Source organism: Equus przewalskii, chromosome 14 (assembly GCF_037783145.1).
Source record: "Equus przewalskii isolate Varuska chromosome 14, EquPr2, whole genome shotgun sequence".
In the NCBI taxonomy this organism is placed as follows: Eukaryota; Metazoa; Chordata; class Mammalia; order Perissodactyla; family Equidae; genus Equus; species Equus przewalskii.
The window spans coordinates 81,005,052-81,031,771 of NC_091844.1; the positions used below are offsets into that span (position 1 = coordinate 81,005,052).

The window sequence follows — 26,720 nt, forward strand, 5'->3', positions numbered from 1 at the left end:
CTTAAAGAAAAAAGTTAAACAAAACAAAACTTAAGTTGAATTCAGTCTAGCTTGATTCATCCTCTTCTCCTGTAGTTCATTCTCCACAAAGTAGCCAAGTTAATCTTTCTATGACGCAAACCTAATTGTGTCACTTCCATGCTCAAAACCTTTCGAAAGCTTCACATAACTGTTAGGATAAAATGCCAAACCCTCTTCATGCCCTACAAAGTCCTACTAGATCTGACCTCTGCCTATTCTGCTCTCAAAAATCCTTGTCCATATTCTTGATTCCTGTATTGGTTTTATTTGCTGCGTAACAAACCACCCACTCTGAGTGGCTGAACATACAACCAGTTGTTAGTGTTCAAATGATTATGGTTTTACACCACTGGTCTCCCCTGGACTTACTAGTGCATCTGCTGCCAGGTGTGGGTCAGGTGAGCAGTTCTGTTGATTTTGGCTGAGCTCACTTACATGTTAAGGAGCTGGCTTGCTGTAGGCTGGTCTAGGATGGCCTCAGAGGGACAACTGGACTCTCCTCCATATGGTCCCTTGTTCTCTAGCTGGCTCACCTGCTTTTGTTTACATATTAGAGCCAGAGTTCCAAGAGAAAGAGCAGAGAACACACTACTTCTTGAATCTTGGGCTCCTAATTGGCATGAGAACACTTCCACCTCATTCTGTTGGCCAACGTGGGTGATAAGGCCAGTCCAGATTCAAAGAGTGGAGAAAGAGATTTCCATCTCTTCATGGAAAAAGCTGCAAAGTCACACTACAAAGGTTATTGACCCAGGAAATCCATTTTTGCAATCAATCTATCAGAGTTCCATCCCTGATTTAACAATTGGAGGTGAGAATCAGGTATTTACATTTTTAGGAAGCGTTCCCGATGATGCTGCAAAGTCACTCAGGTATTGTCCTTTTAGAGCACTACTTGTCTTCAAGCCAAACCACCTTCTTTCTGTCACTGAAACATGTCCTGCTCTTTCCAGTGCTAGGGTGGTGACGTACACAGTGGTTCCTGCTGCCTGGCACTATTGTCCCCATCCTAGCGTACTGAATCCTGCTCATGCTCCAGGGCTCAACTTTCCTGAGTATTCAGACTAGATTTCACAACCACTGCCCCTTTTTCATTTCTATAACACCCTTCACTTTTTCTTCAAAATACTTTTCACAGTAGTAACTGTTTGATGTCTTCCATGATAAATGGTAAACACCATGAGGGCATTGGACATGTCTAAGTTGCTCATCACTGTGTGCACAGAATCTGTTAGGGTATGGCACCTAACAGAGACTCAATAAATATTTATATTTAAAAGAAAAATACAGCTTTGAGTCTTGTATTAGAATCACTGTCAACTAAGGTACCTCAGAAGACACTTCCGGAATTACTGCTTTGGATCAATGGAGTCAGTGATGTCTTCTAGGCAGAGGGAGGACAAGATTAGAGCAACCAGGGCTTTTGTAAGATGAGCTGCAGGGTGAATGTGTGGGTTCCTAAAGGAATTTGACAACCCCAAGCTGAGGGAGGAGTGCTCCCCATGGAGGCTGCCAGAGGAAGAGTCCCAGGGCAGTAGAGCTTGAGGGATGTTTCCTAGAGGTCTTAACCAATAAAAAAATCCAAATGATGAGCAAGCTGTGTCTCCATGGGCTGAGCATCAGAAAAGGAGGCAAACGAGTCAGAGGGAGGTAAGGGATGCAGCACAGATGAGAGAACAGAGTCCCAGTGAGGTCTTCTTAAATATGTATTGACTAAACGAACAATTGATGATATTAGCAGTCAGGAGGGTTGGGAGCAGATCAGGATCAGAAATTCAGGAAAAAACAAAAACAACGAGATAAAAACCAAGGTGTTAGAGGTGCCTTTTCTACGTGGGGTGTAAGGCTGGACCCGGGTGCCTGGAAGAGACCAGTCGGGAGGCAGCGGTGAGAATTAGGAGAGAACAGAGCAGGCAGGATTCAGATCCTCTCTTCTCAAACACGCCTCATCCTCCTGTGCCTCGGGACTCCACTAAGGGTGAAAGGACACGTCAGCCCCCCATCTGACACATGTGCATCAAAGGCCACAGAGCCCTGTGTGGCCTGTTTTCTCCTGCACCCCATCTTCTGCCTGGTTGATCACGGTTCCACATGGAATCTGCTGCAAGTGATCAGAAAGAGGATTTCTGCCCTCACTGAGCTGTGAGGTAACTGCAGATGTCTGCCAGCACAGGCTCTTGTCACAGGGGAAGCTTTGGCATGTCCAGGGGGCTGGTGTGAAGAATCTTCCTTCCCAACCCCACTTGAGGCCTGGTTTCTCTTAGAAACAATAAAGGAATAAAGGAGCAAATCCCTTCCAAAGTCCCTCAGTCCCCAAACCACAATGTGTACATCCAGAGAGCAAACAACTGCCAACATCTGTCCCCCACACCCCATTCTTCCTTCCAACCCTGTGACTTGAAAGATCAGGACACATTTGCTTTTTACTGTTCAATTATGAAGGGAAATCTTGGTTTTCTATCACACTCACTCAACTTGAATACTTTTCACATGTTTCTCCTTTTCAAGCTCTCTTTCATCTCCCAAAATAGCCACATCAATGATGCATATTTTCTTAAACAAGCTTGTGTCTGTTGGGTTTTCATTACCTGCCCAGAGGGCTGAGTCATGCAGGATTCACACATCATTACTCCCGCCACATCTCCAGGCGGGGTGCCCTCACCTTCTCCCCACGTTCAAGCCACCCTCCCTCGTCCACCCTGACCCCACAGGCTTTCTCATCCTGCCTTGAAAAGCTGAGTCGTCAGAGGAACCGCAGAGCCACATCCAGAGGCAGCGCTAAGTGATCGCTGATCTCCCCTGAGCAAAGAAATTGCCACAGATGAGGAGGATTCTCTCTTAGCTTGCAGTCAGCTACCTTCATCTCCTGGCTTTGAGAGCAGGAAACATTCACAGGTCATGCCCCACCATCCTCATTTGAAAGACATTATTTTAACGGCTGGTATGTGAATTATCCACAGGATGTGTGGAACTGGGATGAGACATAACTGGACGTCTGATGCTGGCAGACAACATGTCACAACAAAATCTATTGCCAGCAAAAATGAAATAAAATGATAATTTCACCATCCAGCAGGACTTGTCCCATCAAATCTAAGGGACAAAGTAGCCTGAGATACCAGAAAAACACAGTGAACCAGGAGGCAGTCAACCTGGCTCATCCACTCCAAGGTATAATTGGGCAGGGTGTTCTAACCTTCCTGGGCCTCAGGTCCCTCACTGGGAAAATGGGGACAATATTTACCCAGCTGAAATAAGTTCTGGATCAGATGACATCATGCATATAAAGCATCGAGCACAGAGACTGCTCAATAAACATTAGCTGAATGTGAGTCTGGGTTGACATGGGGAATGGATGATGACAGGGTGAATGAGGCCATCCCGTGGGTGCCATGAAGCCTGCCTATAGTAGATGCTGCCAGAAGTTTAGGAAATGGGCCTGGCCTGAGAATTTCTGAAATTAAACTTTTAGTATCAGGAATGATGAAGCAGTTCAGTGCTTGAGTTCATTTGTGCCCCAGGAAGAAGAGCATAATAAGACTTGAGATGATGAGCGAATTAACAGTAAGTCTGGAAGGAATGAGAAGAACAGGCTTACTGTACAGGAAGCGCATTTGGGGAAGAGACATGCAGTTTGCTACAATTGTAGGAACTTAATAATTATGAGTGAGCACATGGTGGAGTAAATTAAATGAAAAACACTTGGCAAGGAGTTTTAGACACAGAGTGCCCTTGACATCAAACTCAGCTATAACAAGTGTGCGTGACATGTAAAAAGACACTGGACTGGGAAACAGGAGACCTGCGTTCCAGTTCTAAATTGCTACATTACCTGAAAATAGTCTATTTCTCCAGGATTTCATTTGCCTTCTTTGTAAATTGAGGGGTTGAAATGGGGGTCCTTACAGACCTTTTCCAGCGTGACTTTCTCTGATCCTTTATGGGTCGTCCCAGGGAGGAGAAAGCTGACATCTCATGAGCTGGAAATCATTGCAGAATAACAGCTGTCAGGACCTTAATGTGAGGAAGCACATTCCGAATGCAGTCGGAGACCCGTTTAGGGAGCAGGATTGGACCCCTCAGGCAAGAAGGCTGCCATTCCCTCTGCTTGGAGCACACCTGCCCTCCCCAGCTGCCCCTGTGCACTTTTAATCCACCTCTTTTTCTGATCTCTTCTTAGATGTCCTTTCTCTGGGAAGGGCCCCTCTAAGTCTGGGTCAGCTGGCTTGCTCCCTGACTTGTTCCCATAATGCCCTCTACTGCTGTTCTCATCATACTTGTCATGTTGGATGATGGCTTCTTATTTTTGTGTATCCTCCCCTTACCTGTAAGTACAATGACACCAGAGACTGGGTCTATCTCAGGTCCCCCACCACCCAACACACAGTGCCTGGCACATATTCTGTCCTCAGTGTGTGTGTCTGTGTGTACATCTTAGTGTATGCCCATGTGTTAAATGAAGCCAAGACCTTGCTTCAAATCCTGGCTCTGCCACTTACCTGCACTCACTGACTGCCTGCTTCCCCATCTTTTCTGCCCTCCTCATTCCCACTGCCAATTCCCAAGTTAAGGTCCTCATAATAGTTTACCTAAATTGTTTCTAGAAAATTCCTTTAAATCTGCCCTGCCTGCTCCCAATGCTGCCCTTTGCTTGCCTTCAGGTAATTTTTGTTAAAATGTTGGTAAATGTTCTCTCTCATTAAGAAAAACCTTAGGATTTATATTAAAACTTTCAGCTCCCTAGTCTAGCTTTCAGGGCTGTTTACCATCTAATCTCAAACTACCTTTCCAGCGCTCCTCGCATGAACTCTGACTCACCAGCATCAGACCGTCTGCCATTTCCTGAGTGCATCATCAGCTGTCACATCTCTGGGCGGTTAAGGCAGCTCCTCTTTCTGCCTCGGAAGGCCTTCCGACTCCCTCTTCCACCTGAAGAAATTCTCTGGGGTCACAGAGATCTTGTTCCTCCTCCTTCTCCGGTAATTACCACATTTTTATCATGGTGACATTAATGTCTGCTTTCTCCATTCAACTGCAACTTCCTCATGCAGTGACAAAATGTCTTTTCTCCTTTGTCTCTCCCGTGGTTCTGTGTGGAAGGCCTATGTGGCACTGCAGGGAAATCGGTCAATAAAAGTTCGCAGGAGGAATGAGTCTCTGAGCATAAGGGTCTAAGTGGTTAACTTCATTGTGAGGTGCTTTAGAATATATATTTTTTTTTCAATTAAGAAAATCCAGACATATTTACAATCCCAGATTGTAAATTCCGTATTGTGGAGGATTTACAAACCAACCGCAGCTTAGAAAGAGAGTTTCTTATGAACCCAACCTAAACTGAAGGCTTGAATACATACGTGAAATTACTTGAATGATTTTTCTCAACGTTGGCTGCCTGTTAGAATCTCCTGCAGAATTTTTCAACCCTTGATGCCCAGGCTGCATTTTGCATTTGCAATTCTGATTACCCACTACCAAGTACATCAAAGTCTCTAGTGGTGGAACCTGGGCATCAGTGTTTTTAATCTTCCCAGGAAATTAGAATGCACAGGCAATGTTGAAAAACAGTGCCTGAACAGAAGAGAAGAAAGTGAGGAACCAGCAGAGAAACGGGTTTGTGTGACTAAGGCAGGATGGAAGGAAAGAGCCCAGGCTGTCAGGTCAACTCACAGGTCTTGGCTCTGAAAGTCCTGGTTCTAGATCAATGGCTCTCAACCCTGAATGCATATTGGAATCACCAGGGGATCTATTACAAAGTACCCGTTGTGGAGCTGGCCCTGATGTCCTAGTGGTTAAAGTTCGGCGCTCACCGTTTCTGTCTCCCGGGTTTGCTCCCTGATGGTGGAACCACACTATCCGTCTGTCAGTTGCTGTGCTGCTCACATAGAAGAACCAGAATGACTCACAACTAGGATATACAACCAGGTCCTGGGGCTTTGGGGAGGAAGAAAAAAAAAGAGGAAGATTGGCAACAGATGTTAGTCCAGGGCGAATCTTTCCCTCAAAAAAAAAAACCCTTCTTGAAGTCAGAGCAAACCTAAAATATTAAAAAAGGAAAACAAAATCCTCGTGACCTGAGTCACCCCTCAAGCTAAACAGGAAAACAGCAAATTGCTTATTTTCCAAAAATATATGAATTATGGTAGTTAATTTTATGTGTCAACTTGGCTCAGCCACGGTACCCAGATATTTGGTCAGGCATCAATCTGGATGTTTCCGTGAAGATCTTTTTAGATGGTAATAACATTTAAATCAGTAGACTTTGAAGAAGGCAGATTAAACTCCATGCCGTGGGTGAGCTTCACCCAATCAGTTGAAGACCTTAAGAAAGAGCAGACCGAGGACAGTGGGAGAAGAGGGAATTCCGCCTCCAGATTGTGTTTGGCCTCAAGCTGCAGCATGAGCTCTTCCCCGGATCTCCAACCTGCCAGCCTACCCTGCCAATCTTGAACTTGGCCGTCTGCACATTCATGTGGCCATTTCCTTAAAATCAATCTCTCTCTCTCTTCTCTTTCTCTTTCTCGCTCTCTGTGTAGAACTTACTACATATAGATAATATATATAACATCACCATATGTGTGTATATATATACATGCATGTACATACACACACACACACATATATACACACACCCACACATCTCATCAGTTCTGTTTCTCTGGAGAACCCTGACTAATACACCAGTGCCTGAGGTCCTGATCCGTCTGGATTGGAACCGAGGCATTGCTGTTTTTGGAAAGCTCCCCAAGTGATTCCACGTGCAGTCAGAGACAAGAACTACTGCTCTGTTTCTAAGTGACATCCCATTGCTAACTGGACTCGTGATTTTTCCATTTAAATACGTTTGTAATGAAAATTCCAGTATAAGACCTTCCTTCCTGTTACAGACTGAGCTGTGTCCCACAAAATTTCATATGTTGAGGCTCTAACCACCAACGTGACTATATTTGGAGGTAGGGCCTTTAAAGAGGAAATTAACGTTATTTGAGGTTTTGGGGTGAGGCCCCAACCCAATAGGACGGATGTCTTTATAAGAGGAAGAGACAGCAAGGATGCACATTCAGAGAGAAAAGGTCATGGGAGGACACAGTGAGATGATGGCTGCCAATTAACCAAGCAGGGAGGGCTCAGGAGAAACCAAACCTGCCCACACCTTGATCTTGGACTTCCAGCCACCAGAACTGTTAGAAATAAATTTCTATTATTTAAATGACCCAGACCACGGTATTTGTTATGGCAGCCTGAGCAGACTAATACATTTCCCATGTAAGTGACATCTACAGATTTGCTCAGAGAAACCAGCTTTCTAGTGTTTTCATGAAGTTGTTCAGACTGAAACTGAACTTAGCCACTTGGCTTCTCTCCACATGCCTATTCCTCAAAAAGAAGTTAAGCTGGACAAGTTTTCTGGGGCTGGGGGTTTTATTGGGTGTGTCGGAGTAAAGCTAGCCCCATCTGACACTGAGGAAGAGGAGTGAGAGTGGTGAGAGGCCACCATTTCATGGGAGTGGGCTCCAGCTTACCTGGTCACCATTGTATTTGTCGCCCGTTTGCCCCAGACGGCTGGACCCCACGGGCCACTCTTTGAGGAACAGGCTCTGTATGTCACACTTCTGTGCCGAGAAGCGCAATTAGGAAACACTTAGCCTCAGCATTTTCCATCTTATCCCCTGTTCCATTAACAGCATCCTCTTGACTTTGGAGGGCAGACCACTCTGTTACTCAATCCACTCCAGAGCACTTCATAAACCTTATTTCAGGGCGTTGGACAGTGTGATGCAATAAAAAGAGCAGGACTTTGCAATCACATTGACCTGCTGCCAAACTCTATCCGCCTCCTTTAGGAGGTGTAAGAAGTTAGGGCAACTTTTCTGAATCTTGGTTTACTCATATGCAAAATGAATATGAAAGTAACTTTTGCATAGCTGATGTGAGGGTTCACTGAGAACTTAATAAAGAGCATAGAACGGTGTCCACACTTTGCAGCTCTCTAATATTTCCCTTTTTTTCTGTGATCTCTTGAATCAATGCATTGATTATGATTTGTTTTAACTTTTAATTCAATGTTGAGCTGGCTAACATTGAGAGACGGCTAGTGTATTGGAGCTGAAATATTCTTTGGGTCTCACAGTCCAACTTCTTCATTGTACGGGGAAACCATTTGGCCAAGACTGCGTAGCAAGTGGTGCTCAAACTGGAACAAGAGCTCAGTCTTCCTGACTTCAGCTCATCATTCTTTCTCGAGACCCTCGTGTCTGACACAGCAAGCAGGCACTGAATTTTCCTGAAGGCAGGATCACCACGTTGGCTTCATTCCTTCCTGGACAATGTCTGGTTCACCCCTTGGATTCTCAGCTCCACCCTGCCTCAACCGTCAACATTTCTAATGCAGGCTCTTGAGTTACCCGCACTCGTCCCTACTTACATGCATCTATTAAGTTTGCTTCCACAGTCCCAGGGATCAAAAGGTACCCTGTGAGGTTAATGCCCCTAAATACCAGGGGCCATGCCTTCCTGTCTTCAGAGGCCTTCATTATACACAAGATTGGATTTTGTGACCTTGAGTGAATCCAGTAGGAAACAGCTCACCGTACAATACATGAAGAAGGACATTGTGTTAAACAACAGGTTGAACTTGGAGAAAACACTCTCCATATTTTAATATTTACCCATAGCTCAAAACATTGGGGTAGCATACAAGAACTTCAAGATCTGGTTCTAGCCCTTTCCAGCATCATCTCTGCTGTTCCTTCCACTGCTTTCCCCGAACTTCCAACATGTCTACTGACATACTTGGCCAGAGACAGCTTTGCTCCTGCAAACTCCACTTCCTTGCACACGCTTTCTCTTTGTCTGGAACGCCCTTCACATGTTTTCTACCTGGAAAACATTCACTCATTGTCTTTGTCCATTTGGGCCGGATAACAAAATATCACAGACTAGATAAGTTATAATCAACAGAAATTTATTTTTCACAGTATTGGAGGCTGAAAAGTGCAAGATCAAGGCACCAGCAGATTTGGTGTGGTGGTTGCTAAGGGTCCCCCTTTTGGTTGGTAGATGGCACCTTTTGATTGTGTCCTCACATAGAGGGAGGGGCTACGGAGCCCTCTGGAGCCTCATTTATAGGGCACTAATCTCATTCCTGAGGGTTCCACCCCCATGACTTAAGCACCTCGAAAAGGTCCCACCTACTAATACCATCACCTCTGAGGGTTAGTATTCAACATATGAATTTGGGGGTGACACCCTCAGACCATAACATTCATCTAGCAGAACCTACTTAGCATATCACCTCTTCGAGAGAGGCCTTCTGACTCTCTACATTTCTCTTCTGTGCTAACTCTGTACTTTGTGATTATCATTAAATATCATACTTGTCTCACAAAAGTATAATTTTGGCTCTTTGCACTAGTTGATATTCTCCAAAGTCTTTGGGAAATCATCGTAGGAGATAAAGTGTGGTGTGGTTAATGATCATTAAAAATTTGAGAAAGTCGTGTTAAAGTTAGCTAATTACTATACAAGGGGACTTCTCAAAGACTTTAATACGGTAACCATATATTGTGTATCTTCTTGAAGAATGATAGAGAATTTGACATTTCCTAACACTTTTAGACCTGCCACACTGTTTGTTTTTTGTTTTTTGTTTTTTTGAGGAAGATTAACCCTGAGCTAACTTCTGCCAATCCTCCTCTTTTTGCTGAGGAAGACTGGCCATGAGCTAACATCCGTGCCCATCGTCCTCTGCTTTATACGTGGGACGCCTACCACAGCATGGCTTCTGCCAAACAGTGCCATGTCCGCACCCGGGATCCGAACCAGCGAACCCCGGGCCGCCTAGAAGCGGAACGTGAGAACTTAACCGCTGGGCCACTGGGCCGGCCCCTGTCACACTGTTTTAATGGCTCGTCTCCAGGGACTAATGTTCTGTGAACATGCTCAGGGGAATTTCACACTGACCTATTAGTCCTCTGAGGGGAGAGACTGAGTCAAAGGTATTGACCTCTTCCCAGGGCCCAGCATTGAGTGGGGAGCTGAGTAGAAATTCAGTGAACATATATATATCGAGGTGAATGAAATGGATTACATTAGATCGCTAATTCTCCACTCCAAGGCCAAGGGGAGAATCTGGAAGTGGGTAGCAGAGCAAGGAGAGCGCTTCCCTCTTTCCAAGAATTGACTAATTCTCCTCAGTAACAGGCAAGATGCTCAAGCAGCAGTTTCTCTCTGCTGCCGCCCCCTCACGCTGACTCACAGCAGGTTCCCAGTGCCTCCCCCAGGAGAAAAAGAATGTGACATGTTTTGGCTGGAACTCGATGGCCAAGAATCTTGCCACCTGCCATAATTTTGGGGGGAGAGTCATTAATTTGACAATAGCCCTTGTTTTTTGTCCTCGCACAGACTGCCTGGAGTGGGAAGAACCTGGCCACAGCAGAAGGAAGTGGGGCTTTCACAAATAGTTTACAGCACGGATCCTGTTCTCAACCTGGCAACTTGCACATCGCTGCCTCTCAAAGTAACCAAAGCAGATACGCTAAGAGACTCCAGCATTTTCGAATTGTGCTCTTGGCTCAGAGGACCGGTTGGAAACCCTTGAACATATCTCCAGGGTTAGGACTGGCAAACATCCCTCTCAGAAGATGCTGAGTTCTCTGTTTCATTTGGCCAGGCTGCTGGGCAGACCGGCTAAAGGGGGAGCTGCTAGAGATAGAAGAGTCTAGTGGCTCTGGGTTTTGGCAAAATCTCTGGAAGGATTTCTTAAATATTCTGGTTTTGGCAGAGGCCAAATTATCCTCTTGAAGTATGCGCTCCCTTAGTATCAAAACTTGTGTGCATTGCATGGGCAATGCAGTCCGTATGTTTCCAGGCTATTTATCCTTATGTATTCAAATACCATCTTATAAGAGAAGTTTGATTTCAGGAAAAAATTTTGAGCCTTCTATAAGCCCCCTTTCCTTGAGTCAAAAATCAGTATCTTTTTGTTAATTCCCCCAAATCTCCTCTGCAGAGGACTCAGGTTTGATTCCCTTAGCCCTGGCATTTCCAGAACAAATGTTCTAAATGTTCTAAACTCAGCTGCATTCTAAACTCTTCATCCTTCTTACTATCCGTATTCATCATCATAAACTGTAGCCACATAGTCACCAGGAGCAAAAGAAACCAAGTGGGTGTTGAAATGATGCTGGTGCTGGAGTAACATTATCGAGGTCAATGTTCTGTTTAGTTTACCCCTGATTCAGAAAAATATCATTTCACTGTTTATTTTTAGACTTCTTCATAAAAATGGCATTGCTCCTCGAATACAAACTAACTAAATCTGTATTTAGAATTGTTATTACATTAAATGTTTCAGATTTATGATTCCATGCATTTCAATAATCAGCATTTACCACCATGACCTCCCATGTGCCAGTCACTGGGAAAGTCACAGGGCCATGAGATACAGCCACCAGTGTGACAAGGCACAATCAAGTTGTGAACTTTCTACTAAGTAGTCAGAAATGCATGACCAGTGATGGAGAGAAAGATCAGATCTGATCCAGATCGATTTACAGAGAGCAAGAATGTTGACCGACTGCTAACAATCGACTGGCTTCTTAAAAGTGAAACCCAGCAGAGATAAGCAGACCTATCACAGGCTCAGAAAGCACGTGTGTAGGACAGTCAGATTCTTTTAAATCAGATCGGTTAGGAGTTAGCCAAGGGCCTGAGCTCTAGAATCCAATGAACCTGAGTTCGAATCCTAAAGTAACCGTTTGCCAACTGTGTGACCGTCTATAGGGTGTAACACTCCTCTAAGCTTCAGGTTCTGATCTGTCTAATGAGAATAAAGAAACTTAGAGGATAATAGTGAGGTTTAAGTGAAATAATGTACGAGTCGTGATTTTTTTTTAAAAAAAAGGTAATTCTCAGAATAATGCCTGGACAAAAATAGCTGTATATTGAAAAAAAAATAGAATGTCTAATTTTGGAGTCAAATCACTACTACAAAAAATGACTTACACTTTATGTTCCCCATGAGGAAAGGGATTAACTTTCTTTAATCATGGAAGTCCTAAGCAGTTTGTAGGCAGTTGAAATTTTGGAGTGTGAAGAAAGGTTAAAGGTTATCCAGGAAGATCCCCATCCCTTCTTTGCACACATGGAGAAACCATCCAAAGAAGAGAAGGGGCTTGTGCAGAACCACAGAGCAAGTGAGAGAGAACCAGGCCTAGAACCCAGGTCCCCTGGCTCTGAGGCGAGAGTTCCTTCAGGGTGATAAGCTACGTTCACCACAATCTCCTTCACCTTCTTCATCTCCAGATACCAACCATGGCCATTGTTTTTCAGAGTGCTGACCAGAAGTCCTCCAGAGCCTGTTGATCAAGTAAGTTCTACTAGTGAAGTTCCTTAAAAACAACGGAGCTGTGAGCAGGTGTAGACATCAGTCTTTTCCTACACCTTCTCCATTAAGTCAAAAGAATTAGATAATTCATTCCGTGGTAGCTTTATCCACAAGGATTAGTTTTTACTCAGTTATTCAGAAAACAAATAACAATAAATCCTCTGGGAGGCCTATTGATGAAGTGCCACTGCGTTCTCTTCAGCAAGACTGAGTTTCCCAAATCAGGGTGGTGTCCCTCTTGGACTTGGTGGTGGTATACGAGGGTTTATGCAAAGCCAAGCACCAACAGGGTACCTCTGCAGGGAGGGCCGATTCCATTGGAAATCTGAGGGAAAACATTGTTTTCTAAAAACAAAAAAAAAGGGGGGGACTGATAGAGAGTAAAACCTGATATTGCCTAAATTAAAATGAAATGTGGAAATTACAATTGTGTTTTTAAGTGATAGCTAACATTTATCGAGCCCGTACAGACAGGAGCCCTGCTAAGCACTTAACATATATTAACTCATTTAGGGCTCACAGCAACCGTAAGTGGAAGATAAAATCATCGAAACAGATAAGAATATCAACCGAGAGAGGCAAAGGACACTGCCCAGGCCACATAGCTCCTAAATGTGTCAGGATCCAAACACAAGGCCGCCCACCTCTGGAGCCCATGAATTTACCCACTGTGTTACGCTGCCTCTCACGCTGATATTTACTGCACAGGGCAGTTCTAGCCATGTCGCCATGAAGCAAGGGAGTCTTCCTTCCCTCTCGCCTGTTGCCCTTGAGTACACAGTGGAAAATTTTGAGCAGCCTTGGATTCTAGCTTCCCCCGTGGCTGGTGGTGGTTATATAACATGCACATCAGTAAAAAAGCTGAATTGCAAATAGTCTACTAACCTGGAAGGAATGTCTGAATGACTCCCACACCACACTGGTGTAAATTCAGTCGGGAGAGCTCTGTGGGTTTGCTGTGATTTTATTGAAATAAAGGGTTTGGCTATCATAGTTAGTAACTTGAGCACGTCTTTTGATCCATGTAGAAATGGCTCAGCTAAATGACATTTACATGTTATTCTTAACTGCCTGTGGAATCAGATAATGCTTTCCCCAGAAGGATGTCGGCAGGCTCTATAATCTGTGAAGGAAGAGCATCCGGGAAGGAACACGGTGTCGTGTGTGCCTGGGGGAAAGATTCCTGGGTTGATGACTCATCTTCTTTTATAGCTTTGGTTTTCATGGTCTTTGTTTTTGAAAAGCAATTTGAATGTATGTGAGCTTTAGGATTTGCATATATTCTCAGAGATGCGCTGGAGTCTATTTCCCCCGCATGTGTAGGATCTCAAAATGTGATCTGGGAGACACAGGATCTGATTTACTTCAGTGTCAGAAGGTGCCAATGTGATTGAGTAGGGTGGATCCGCCTGTTCCAATATGCTAGGCCCAAACTGTGCCAAGGATGAACAGACCAGGAAAAAATATTGTGTCGTAAGCCCAGACCTTGAATTTTCACCAAAGGTCTCACCAAATGGTGTAGGGCTGAGTCTGAGGGCCAGAGTGTTCTGTGCCGAGTGTGAAAGTTCACTGTGGAAGAACTCCAAAACTTATGACTAGTCTGAAGTCAGAGGAAAAGTACCGTGAGGCTGTGATTCACTTGGTACTGGGGGATCTGTTTGCAAAGGCAGAGGCAGGGATTCAGAAGTGAAAAGAAGTGACTCTGATGCAGGTGTCCAAGGACGGTAATAAAGGTCACCGCAAGGAGCGACAAGCTCGTCAGAGAACCCCAGGGATCTCAGAGCTTCAGTCTTGCCTATGTGTCTACTTGACATCCACTTGCTTTCCAGCGTCCTCAGTCACCCAGCATCCAACGTCCAGTTAGTAACTGCCAATCATGCCTTTTTCCCATCCCTCAGACCCAACCTCTCCTCACTACCCTCCTGCACTCTTCTATCGGGGTTCATCATTTCTTTACTGAATAACTGGAATAGTCTCCCAAAGGAGTTCCTGGCTGCCAGCTGTAAGTCTTGCCTTCAGACCATCCTCCACCCAGCTGTCATAGCCGTCATTCTCATATGCATTTTGGTTGTGTCTTTTCCCTGTTGATAACACATCTTGAAGCCTTGCTTTACAGTACCATATCATCCAAGTTGGTTCGGTACCCGGATAGTTCACTAATCCTGGCCTTTGCTGCTCTTCCCACCACCACTCTCTCCACACACCTACCCTCTGCTCCATCGACATGCGTGGCTTGCTCACAGTTCTGTAGCTTTGCTGATCATGTTCCCTTTGCCTGGAATGTGGTCCGACGTCCCACCCTTGCTGCTCCTTGCCTGCCAGGTTGACACATCCATGTCCAAGTCCCAGTTACTATTGCTGCCCCCCTGAAGTATCTCTTGGTTTCTCCATAGCCTTGACACAGCCTTCCTGTCAACACAGACTATCTAGCCCTACCACGAGGATGTGACTGATCTCTGCACATTATAATTTTTAGCTGACTGTCCCTCCCTCCAGATTGTGAGTCCTTAGGAGCCAAAACAGTGTCTTATTTGTCATTATGTCCATAACACCTAGCATAGGGCCCAGCCCCAAGTAAATTCTCAATAAATCTTTGCTAAATTGAATGAAATTGAGTTTGCTTCATGCAAAATTGAGGAGCAGGACAGATTTAAATGAATTATTTCTCTTCCAAACCACATGCCTAGGTTATGCAAAAGGTAAAGGGATCTATTTTTTGTGGCCGGTGACATTTCAGCTCCCAAAGGGCAATGCTGGGGCATTGCTGCTCAGCCTTTCCATGGCTGTCCCATCCAGAGGAGAGCTCTGCAAGCAGGCACTTGGCACAGCTCACTACCAACTCATTGCATATCTAAAAAAGCATCTGGACTGTTTTGGAATGGTACGCCATTTGGGGCTATTTGCATGGCTACGCAAACACAATGCTGCTTTCTTTCAAAAAGCCAGTTTTTTGTTAGCCTTCCTTGCCCTTCTGCTCTCCAAAATTAGTTTTACAAAAATGTATATCTAAGGTTTTGAGTTTGAAAGGGGGGAGAAGCAGATTCCCTTCTGCTCGTCCCTCTGCTGGGTGGATAAGCAGCTGTTTGGAGGAGAAGCTGGCTTAGCCAAATTTTCTGAGCAGCAGACTTCAATCTCAGGTTACCATAGCTGGCCAAGAGAAAGGTCATATCTATAAATTCACTTCTATTGGTCTGGCTTATCCAAGATAGACGAGGATTCCTATTTGCATGAAGATCTCCTCAGCAATCCAGGAGAAAGGAGGGAGGTAGCTTTGAGACCAAAGGCTGGGAACCAAAGAACAAAGTACTTCTGAGGACACATTCTGTGCAGGCAAGAAAAGGACCCTGAAGTTAGTGACAACCTTCAGCTTTGTACCCTATCAGGATAGAGAAATAGATACCACATTGAGTGGTCCACAGAAACATCTCCTAATGCAGCCTGGAAAAACATGTGCCAAGTTCCTTATTTCAGAGGATGGTGAAACATAGAAATGGTTGATGTTATGGACTGAACGTTTTTTCACCCCAAAATTCATATGTCGAAGCCCTACCTCCCGATGTGATGGTTTCTGGGGTGGGGCCTTGGGAGGCGATTAGGTTTAGATGAGGTCGTCAGAGTGGAACCCTCAGGATGGGATTAGTGCCCTCATAAGAAGAGCAAGAGAGAGAGATTTCCTTCTCCCTCTCTGTGAGCATACACAGAGAAAAGGCCGCATGAGCACACAGCAGACAGGCGGCCAGGAAGGGGGCCCGCACCCAGAATGGAGTGTGCCAGCACTTTTATCTTGGATTTCTAGCCTCCAGAACCCTGAGAAATAAGCATCTGTTGTTTAAACCACCCAGGCTGTGGTATTTTGTTATAGCAGCCTGAGCTGCCCGAGACGCTTGGGCTAAGCATTGGTACAGAATAAAGAACTCTAAACTAAAAGCACAGCAGGATTTGGTGGACGGAGTATGGAGAGTATCTGTCAGTCGACAAAAGATGGCTCCTTGTTTCACCAGCTATGCAACCCTGAGCCACTTACTCGTTGTCTCTGCATTTCAGATTTCTTTCTGTAAAGTGGGAGTGACATCCACTCCATGGGGATGCTGTGCTTATTGAATATGGTGGCATAAATGATGCGATGAATGAGCACCTGGTGATGCGGACTGCAGAGACGCAGCGACAGGAAGAGAGCAGAAAAAGTAGAGGCAGCTGGGCTGCATAAGGCTGCGGGGAATGAAAAGAAGGACCTGGGAGGTATTACCTGCACCCAGCGCAGGGAACATTCAAAAGCTACTAAGGTACAAAATAAACCACCTAAGACCAAATGGGGAACAGAGGGTACCTGGAGAGTTTAGAATCCCTATTACTGCCCTGTGTGGAGGCGAGAGTCCAAACCGCAAAGACAACTGCATAGGTGTTTCCTGGATCCCCTCCCCCAGCCGGATGAAGTAAGAGTTGTGTGGGTTTCCTTGCTGGAAGGAATTTAAGCCCTGTCCCCACTGACACCGAGGCGGATGGCAAAGTCAGTCCCACTGCAAGTACTCAATGGCTCCTTGTTTTGCCTTTTACAGAGCTGAATGTAAGATTTAGGCTGGAGGTTTTATGTAAGGGAAAAGAGCTTGAAGACTATATAATGCAAATGGGTATTCCATACATATCCACTTCCTCCCTCCGGGAAGCTGGAGAAAACTCGGCTCCTGAAGCACAGCGGAGCTAAACAAAGAACTCCAGCATCCTGTCGTTCTGACTTGTGCAATTCCAATTTGAATCATGCCGCAAATGTAAAATGACTTCATTTTCCTGTGCCAGATCCCCTGAGGATTTCAGGCTTGTTTACGCCTCTCTGAAATGAAGCTCAGCCCAGCCCCATAGAAGGAAAACACTTCTATAGGCAGGAGGCTGCTGGAGCCAAAGCCAGCACAGACTCTATTCATCCTCCTTTGACAACACTTATCCTCTCAGAACAAGGGAACTTCAGTCCCTAATGTCCCAGGTTTGGCAGCACAGTGAGAGCCGGTTTCATGTCGGGGCTCAGAAACCAGTGTTAAAATATAAACTTTAGTGCTGGGGACCCAGAATGTTTGCTTTCCTCTACCCAGCACTCTGCTCCCAATATAGCCCTAACCCTAGCCCCGGCTCTTGACATCACTTATAAACAATGAGATCAGAAAGGAGATTCCCACACACAGATCTCTTAAATCTCAGGAAGAGTACGGGGTCTCATTTTTTGGTTTATTGGATATTTATCCCACTCTTGAAAAGCAAATAGCACCAAACAGAGCAAATCTTTACCAATACGGTATTCACAGTCAGACATTTATTGATCATCTATCATATGATAACATGTACCAAGTATACCAGGGAAAAAACAAACATAGTTCCTGGCCTCTCCTTCCAAGTTGGAGAGACCTCATGGTACAGGTTCGGAAACAAGACCTTCATGGCCAGGAGGATTTATTTAATCAGACTCAAAATAAAAAGCTAAGGCCCAGGGCCGGCCTGGTGGTGCAGTGGTTAAGTTCGCACATTCTGCTTCGGTGGCCCAGGGTTCCCCAGTTCAGATCCCAGGTATGGACCTAGCATTGCTTGGCAAGCCATGCTGTGGCAGGCATCCCACATATAAAGTAGAAGAAAATGGGCACAGATGTTAGCTCAGGGCCAGTCTTCCTCAGCAAAAAAAAAAAAAAATAGAGGATTGTCAGCAGACATTAGCTCAGGGCTAATCTTCAAAAAAGAGAAAAGAAGAGGAAAAAAAATTGAAAAACAAAAGCCCAGGCCCTTCCATCTCCAAATTTTTGCATATCTTGTACTCACCATAATGAGATTTTGGGGTTGGTGAACTGCATTTGCCTCTTACTATGCAGTTAGTTGAGATGTATTTCTTTAACTAATCTCTGTGCAAGAAATTTAAATGAAAAAGAAACGTGTTTGCAAATGGCAGCGCCACCTCATCCAGGTGTTCCCAGGCGCAATCTGAGTGAATGTCCCTCTGAGGGAGACAAAGCTTGGACGTTGTTCCACACAGTGCTGAGTATTTTCAGGTATGTGGGAGGAAGGGGGGCTCAAGGAGGAGGAACAGGTCTGGGACCCAGGAGTCCTGGATCCCAACCTCGACTCTGCCATTTGCTCCCAGGGTCACCTGGCTCCAGGGCTCAGAGGTATATTGGTTCTCATCGTATTGCAGTCTTATAAATAGTTTTGTGGTTAAGGATTAGTACCTTCATTGTGTAGGTAAGAGTACACAAAATCAGAAAGATTTACTAACTCTCTAAGGTCACCCAGAGCTGTCTGACTCCATAAGCCAAGCTCCTCCTGCTACAAACTCCTAGGATCATGTCTTCTCTCAAGTCCTTGGCTTTCCCAAACGAACGATGAAAGGAGAGGACCACGATGCCCTTACTGTTCCTTCCAGCTTTCAAGGAAGCTACGTATGAAGATTTTCAATAATTAACACTAATATTTCTCTAGAAAGATGCAGAAGAGACATAGAATGCTTATCAAGCATTATCAAAATGCAAAGAATTTGAGGACCAAATATATACAAAGGAAAAAAGTCAGCGATTGAGAACTTTCGCTAGCGACATTACAAATATGGGCAATATAGTTCATGTTCTTTATTTGTCTACAAGTGGACTAGCACTGGGGACCCAGGGGAAGCAGAAACTAATTAACAAAACGTGAGGTCACAGAAGCCCGCTCTCAGGTCTGTCTTCTGAAAGTATTTTGTTGCTCTGAAATATTGAAAGAATTATGCACATATTAGATATTTAAGCAGCTGTTGAATCTAAACAGTGTTAATTGAGAGAAGGAGAGCATCTAGAAGGATAATCATTGCCTTTATCTAATCAGACATTTTTACAGTTTATGAACAAAGTTCACATCCAAAATCTCAGGGGCTACCCATAATAGCCTTTTGAGTTCCACAAGGCAATTATCATTATTTTCAACAGATAACGAAAGGGATGCTTTCTAAATTTAAGTGAATTTTCCAAGGTCAAAGTGCTGATAAATCTCAAACTGGCACATTTTGATTCTACTCCATTATCTGTCTCCCCAGTGCCTTGTCCTATATGTGACAAATAGTTGGCACTTAGTCAACTTTTTAATGAATGAACAAATTTCAAATTAGAAAATCTGCTCTCATAAGGATGCTAACATCCTTCCTGTCTTTATACACAGGTGAAATAAGCATCCATCCGCCTGTTTCACTGAAATCCAAGGTTGAGGTTTCCTTCAGAGGCTGCCTTGACCTAAAATTATACGGTTAGAGACACTAAAGAAGTACACTGTTTTTTCACTGCCCACAGAAAAGAGAATATGGTTGCCAGCCGATGTGTTCAATAACATTGTGGTAAATAAGTTGGATAAATCACCATAAATCAAAAGACATTTAGTGAGCATCTATGTGCTAAGCCTTTGATGAGCCCCAAGGAGTATCAAGGTAAATGGAACACAGCTGTTGGGACCAGGAGTTCACCGTCTGGAAGTGTAAAACAGGCAATTCTAGAACAGCTGGGGGTGAAACACTGCGGGAATGGTGATCCGACCTCACAGAGTAAGTAAGAAACCAGAGAGGAGGCCCTCAAGACTGCACACGGGAGACAAGGAGGTGCCAGTGGGTAGTCTTGGGGCTGATTTTAGAATGATCCATAGGACTTTGCCTTTTCTAAAGCTGAAGGTGACTTTGAGATCAATTTTGATTGACTCTCATCTAACTAAGAAGTAAGTCAAACTCAGAGGGGGGAACTGATGTACACAAGATCACGCAGGGGTTACTCTCAGTGGCAGACACAGTGTTCCTGAGGCTAATACCAATGTTCTTTCTCAGGCCACATGTGTGGGACACTAAGAAAGGCTAAGAATAAGTGATGTTCCCATTTTGCCTTAGGTGGGCAGTCCCCCAGGCCTCATAAAAGCCAGGTGGGGGATGTATGAGCCACATTATAAAGGACAGAGGAAATAGTCAACCACACGTTGATGGACCCAGGATTTGAACCCAGACCTGTTTGTCTCCCAGTTGACTCCTGCAAAGGTTGGTGAGCAAGTCCATCAGCATATGGGATGGATGCTGGAGGCCACTGAAGAACCCCAGCTCCTCAATCCCTTTTATAAAAGGATGAAAAGGTGTCCTACTTTTACAAAAGGATGAAAGGGTGAACACATTATGTTGAGCTCAGAGTCACAGTGTTCTAGAAGTTGTGAGGTCATCCACCATCACACTCAGAACTGACCAGACACTTGGACACGATTTGATCTAGTTTCTAGGCAATAGGACTTGAAGGAGGTGGCAATTCCCAAGTCATTCTACGGAGAATAATGGAAATGATTGTTGTGCTCTGGTCACCCAGAGCCATTAACAGCCCTTGGTCAACGATGATTTCATTACAGTCCTGTCTAAAGGAAGGGGATGTATGAGCTGACCTCTAGCGGCTTCTCCGTTCTTGGGCTCATGGGATTGTCTTTATTGGGTTGAGGTGATGGGAACTGAGATATACATCTCATCTGGGGTGATTTGTTTTGTATATCTTTCAAGATTCATGAAGCAGATTGTTAGAACAGATTTTTTTATTTTCCTTTTTGTTATGTTTTAATACTATAGTGCATGTAATGGCATAGAAAGAACTGTTTGAAATCTGCTATACTCTTCCTTATTTTAAACTGCCTCTCATCTACACAAATCTACATATGGTGCTTGAGGCACTGACATCAGTAAGTAGGCACCATGAAACCTCAAGAAACGGGGAGAGTTCTCTTTCCAACCTTGCCAAATATCTTCACCAGGGCTCACCTGCTGCATAGGAGAATGGATGAATGAGTTCTGATCCTAATCTTTGTGCTCCTAATTTACAGCAAAAAGTAAAGTTCCCTTTCACAGCAGACTGGGACGTTCACTAAATTGTGTTTTCCTGGTACAGTCCACGTTTACACACTGTAATTTTAGGTCGTGCAACTCAGCAGGGATGTTGTGTGTGGTTATTGATTTATGTTTAGGCTCTTGACCTTGAGTCTCTCAGTCAATTCAGCTGGAATACCTTAAGAAAAAATGTTTTCTCTGAACACCTACTAGGTGAAAACATGCTGTCCAAGTAGTATGGATAAATCCACAGAAACTCACAGACTGGTGGAAACCAAAAGTTCAGATGGGTGGGAGGTTAAACGTGTGTAGATTCCGCAAACCCTTGGAATCACAATCCCTTTACGTTAATGTGGCTGGATTAGCCACTCAAATGGGAAGAGAGACTAAAGGCAGAATATGCCCTAAATGTCAGACTGATGATCAGTCCCTGCTATGAAGAGATTTTAATAAAATTATAGATTAAGGAAAAGGAGCCAGTGCCATCTGCTGAAGTCTGATGTCCTCGCTCTCTTCCTCCCTGTAAGGCAGCTGAAGGACTGAACAGACTTCAGCCATCCCATCCAGCCCTCCAGCCCGTTTGGTTGAGCCACACCACCATTGGCTGCTACCTGTCATAACTGCAGCACCCTCTGGTCAGAGAGAATTAAGAGGGAAAGCAAAACAATATGAAACCAATGCAAAACTTAGGTTCAAAGAGAAAATGAAACAAAAAGAGGGACACAGATTATGAAGTACTCTTTGGAAAAGAAGATTTTTTTTCCAGGGAACAGGAGCCAATTTTAGATTTAGTGCTTTTTATTTTCAAGAAAATTAAAAAGAAGGTGAATGTTAAGAAAATCAGAGATAAGATGACAAAATGAATGATATATGGTGTTAGCAGCGATAAAGAAAATACCAGGGAGAAAAACATACAATACCATTGCAGAATTTTTAAAAGGTCACTAGAAACATCAAAAAGTAGAACTAATGTGACATTACAGAAAACTAAGACAGTGACATAGAGGATAGAACGAGAGAAACTCCATAGAATGAGGAGAAAAAAGGTACAGAATTAAAAATGAGTAGATATGGGTACAGGCATAGGTAGGTATAGGCACTATTGCCAACACTGTGGGTGACTAATATTGCTAATAGAGTAAAGGGAATGTATTAAACAGGAAAAATATTCAAATACGTAAACGAAAAATTTCTGAAAATGAAGACTTGGATCTGAAATCCCAAAGGGTGTGGTATGTTCCAGGAAGAATTCATGAGAATGACTAACGTTATGCCATATTTTGACGAAATTATTAAACCTTAGAGATAAAGAATGTTACCAACAAGTGTCCTAGCAAAAACAGTCCACCTACAGAACTGCAAACACTAGATGGACTCAGAAGTGACCGTCGCAACAGTAGGTGACAGGAAACAAAGGAAAAAATTGTCCGTGAACTTTTGAATAAACTGACTTGCAACCCAAGAATTCTACCTACAGCCATAGTCTCAGAGATGTAAAGATAAAGAAAAATATTAACAACCTACTCTTCTTGAAAATCTGTTTTAAGATGAATCCCACCCAAAGAAGAAATCTTATTTTTCAAGATGATGAAGATGGCTATTCACATGTAGATTACACAAAGAGTGAAAGAATCAGTCGTGGACACAATCATTGAAAAGGAATTATGCCTAAAATGTCTAAGGCTCTTGATACATACTTGCTAAATTATTTTTATTTAGGTTCTACCAATGTATACTCACACCAGAAGTATATAAACTCTGCTCTGCCTTGAAAGATTTAATTTTTTGCTAATATGCTAGCATGAAAAATCCTCCTTAATTTTGCTGTATTTTTGTGATCACTAATACAGGGGGAAAGCTCCTTTGTGTGTTTATTAGCCACCTCTCAGCTTTCTAAGAGGTCATCTTATTCATCCCCTGCCTAGTTCACAACTAGTCCGCACCATCAAGCCTGGACAGAGAGGATGAAAGTAAAAAGGAGGGGCTTGCTTAATCGCGAGTTTCTCACGGCAGAAGCAACAGAGTACCTCCGGGCCTATGCACGTGTTCACTGCGATGCCCCTTCCCAGGCCGGGGAGCTGAGCTGGGCCAGCACACCACTGGCTGCATGTGGCAATATTTCTCACACCACCACCAGACTGTGGGCCATGAGTGGGTGATTCTCAAATCAAGTACAGCATACAAGAGAAGGGTATAAATCCTGAACAGCACGTCTACAACACAGTCAACTCCAAGTGCTCCCAGGAAGGCTGGGAAAGGCGAGAAAGGCACAGCTGGTGGGAACTGACAACCAAGAGGTGATTTTTATTGGGGGTGAGCTGTTTGCCTGCAGCAGAGTCTGTATCTGTCACTAGAATATTCAACATACAGCCATACTCTCAGGTTAGCAAAGATAAAGGAAAAACATCACCAACACCTGGTATGGACGCTACAGAAATATTTTCAGGGGCAGGTGGGTGGTCGCGTATTTCCAGGAGGGCCGAATCAGGCAACCCAGGAGAAGGAATCCAGCAGAACATCTGGCGCTCAGTGAAAGTTACTTTTAGCCCCAAACAGCTGTTTTGATTTTATGACACAGTCCATGAAGGAGACGCTGCATCTGGCACTAACCAAGAGTTATTGTCTCACTGTCAGAGTCAAGGCCATGCCAATACTGAAAATAGGAAAAGCATCCTTAAGTTGTTTTAATTTCCTTGTGAAATGACGTAATTACAGGAAGGCAAAAGGGACTCAGCACTCTATGGCAGGTAGATGAATTCTTTTCATCCCACAGTTTCTAGTTACTTTGAAAGGCTAATTAGCTAAGCTAGAAGGATCCAGAGAGTGCATCTCGTAAGAAAGAAGGAGTTCCTATTTACAAGCGAGGACATCGAGCCGCTGACAGGGAAGAAATGTGCCCAGGATCACATGGACAGTTCATGACAGGGCTGGGGCTCGAACTGTCACGTTTGATCACTGGTGGAGTGGGCTTTCATTAGCAATTTTGTGATGTGCCAACAGAGCAATAAGCCAATTTTATTCTGCATATATATATATATTTTTAATGTAAGTAACTTCTCAAGGTTAAGTGCAAGGACAGCGTCTATTTGCATTTGTATCCTCAGTACCTGGCCCAGGGCTGAGCACAGAGTACATCCTGGGTAATTTGCTGCTCTGATTGGACTGGGGACTCCTCTGGCAGCCCCCTTCGTGACCGAGTTGATGCTCTCCTCTCCATAGCACGCACTCCTTCTCCACACACTTCCCCCATCTCCCCACCACCCGCAGCCCACAAAACCACAGAGCGACAAGGCAGTGGGGGGTGACGCTGTGAAGGGCAGACACATTAAGGATCTGGGGTCTATTTGCTTTTGTCTGGCGCAACTTGACAACAGCCTAAATCTATTTATCTTGAAAACCCTCAAAGATAATACCAACAGTTGGCAGGAGGGGAATTAGTCATAGGCAAACATGTTTTCCTAATATTGCCCCAAGAAAAATACCCTCCTTCAAAGTTCTCCGGTTTCAGCATCGCCTATTTTATGGAACATTAGGTCAGCACCCTGAGGCTCTGATTTCATCAGAGATTCTGCCATGAGAAATCACTGGGCTGCCTGGACCCCACTAGACCTTGGAGGACCCTTGAAAATTTCCCTGCATTTCCATCTTATACATAAGAAAATTGCAAACATGCCTGGCATCCCTCCCCCCACTTCAGGATTGAAATGTCTCAGGAAAGAAATATTTGAATGCCTAAATGTACGTCCCATTGTTTGTTACACCTCTGTTCAGCCTGCAGTATAAACGGAGATTCTTGAATGCACGTACATTAACATCATAATTATAACCTAAGCAGCAGGCCTTTCTTCTCGTTTGATAAGTGTTTATGGAGCATCTGTTGTGTGTGGGACTGGAGATACAGTGATAAATAAGACACAACCCCCTGCCTCACAGAGAGGCAGGAATGACGTGGTACGAGCTATGGCAAAAGTGACCCAGCACGTCACACGTTTTGAGAAGGGACGTGTAACTCAGACTGGGAGTCAGAAGGCTTCTCAGAAGACATGGAGTCTGAACTGTGTCCGAAAGGATGGAAGGAGTTGGTTAAGAGAACGGAGACGGAGGGGCACCTCGGGTTTATTATTCCAACGGGATCATTGAAAATCTTATAGTCAGAGCGTTTTAGATGCAGAACTCAGCGCTTTATCTCTCAGGAGGGTAAGGGTAGAGAGGTTCAGCAACCTGCCGCATGTAGGTGGTGTGTCTGGGACAGGCCAGGGACAGAATGCAGGTATCCTGTGCTGAGCTCACATACATGGAGAAAAAGACAGCAGCCATGCCTGCCCTAATAACCCCACGCTGTCCCCCATAATAACAGCTGTCCCCCATGATAACCCCACACTGAAGATGGACTGAGGAGCCTGATAAGGTCCAGACTCTGTGACATCCACTCCAGCCTACTGCACTCACTGCCATCTCAGGCCACTGTGATGCGCTGTGCACATCAGCCCCGGCGTTGTCCAGGGAACATCCTGCCAGACCGCACATGACAGTCTGCTGTTACTACTGAATTTAGCCATTGCGTCATCTGGATTCATAGCTTGTGTCTTGGTTATGGAGTTTTCATCCTAGTGACATCACTCGTTTCACAAATTTTTGTTAGGTATCACTACATGGTAGGCTAACCATGGGGGGATGTTAAGATGGTTGTGGCCAAATCTATGCCCTTAAAAGGCTCACCCCCTGGTGCTTGGCCTCCTCTGGTCCTCAGCATCTCGACGGAAGTGGATGCCCAGTCAGCCTGTTAGTGCAGACATTGATGCTCACACATCATCTTCCCTCGTCCTCAGGTGGCAAGTCCTTCCCTCTTCAGTGCATGGCGGCCCCAGAAGTTGTGCAGGCATGGGCACATGGCAGTCCTGCTGTCACATCTTAATTTATCTATTTTTAGCTTTTTTTTAAATATCCAAGTTATAGCTCTTGTTAATTATCTGAGTTTTCACTCTTACGTCCTTCATTCACAGCCTTCTGTTAGGCTCTCTTTCTAAGCCTATGGGGACCTACATGACCTGGTCTGTCCCCTTGTCTCCTCTCTGCTTACCTCCTCCCGCCCCACCCCCTCACCCCCATCCTGAACTCGGCTCTGCTCAGACCCTCCAGCCCCTGGCTATTTGCTCCCTGATGAGGTCAGGCTCCTCACAGCCTAGAACCTAGTACATAGTAGAGATCCAAAAGTACTCACTCAGGGGTTGGGTTCGCGCGCTCCGCTGCAGGCGGCCCAGTGTTTCGTGAGTTCGAATCCTGGGTGCGGACATGGCACTGCTCATCGGACCACGCTGAGGCAGCGTCCCACATGCCACAACTAGAAGAACCCACAACGAAGAATACACAACTATGTACCGGGGGGCTTTGGGGAGAAAAAGGAAAAAATAAAATCTTTAAAAAAAAAAAAAAAGTACTCACTCAGGGATGAAATGATGAGCAGATTACAGCTGT

The 26,720-nt window shown here is 44.6% G+C and overlaps 1 long non-coding RNA gene across 1 annotated transcript; it reads left to right on the forward strand.

Moving 5' to 3' along the window:
- The first annotated feature begins 9,130 nt into the window (after positions 1–9,130).
- On the forward strand, positions 9,131–11,377 carry LOC139075830 (uncharacterized). Its single transcript, XR_011526712.1, has 2 exons — positions 9,131–9,233; positions 10,423–11,377. It is a non-coding gene; the product is annotated as an uncharacterized lncRNA (long non-coding RNA).
- Positions 11,378–26,720: the final 15,343 nt, after the last annotated feature.